This window comes from Octopus bimaculoides, chromosome 10 (genome assembly GCF_001194135.2).
Source record: "Octopus bimaculoides isolate UCB-OBI-ISO-001 chromosome 10, ASM119413v2, whole genome shotgun sequence".
Classification (NCBI taxonomy): domain Eukaryota; kingdom Metazoa; phylum Mollusca; class Cephalopoda; order Octopoda; family Octopodidae; genus Octopus; species Octopus bimaculoides.
Window position 1 is genome coordinate 74,826,817 of NC_068990.1, and position 732 is coordinate 74,827,548.

Sequence of the window (732 nt, forward strand, 5' to 3'; positions counted from 1 at the left end):
ATGCATGCGTAAATACATACATACATCCTTCCTACATCTACCCATAGATACATACATAAATATATAGATACATACAGACATGCATATATACGTACATACGTACGTACATAAATACATACATACATACACATACACGCATGAATACATAGGTACATACATCCACTCATACGTACACTCACACATAGATACATACAAACATACCTACATACATACACAAACACACGCATGTATGAATACATACATATAACATACATATATACATGCATACATACATACATACATACATTTGATTTCGTTTTGTTATAAAGAACCACTAATAACCAGCTGTTGGAAGTCAATAAATTTATACAAGTAATTCGTGTTAGTACTAACTTCCAGTGGCGAATTGCTGTGAATTTAATGACGCTCTCCGCACCAATTTCTCATAAGAACAAAGCGATAAATTATTATGTAATTTTATTAGGACATGATGATAATACGACATAATACTAATCAACAAAACGAAAGTCAAAAGAATACGAATTTCGTAACAACATTCATTTACTAACAACTGCAATTTATAGCTTCGTCAGAGCCTTAAAAAGCTGTTTTGGGTGCACGGTCCTTTATAGCCGAAACAGCTGTACTCTAGTGAATGTTATTACTTATCATCTGTTATAAATTTATTAATATTTTTACATGTACATTTATATTTATATATGTATATGTATATATGTGTGTGTGTGTGTGTGT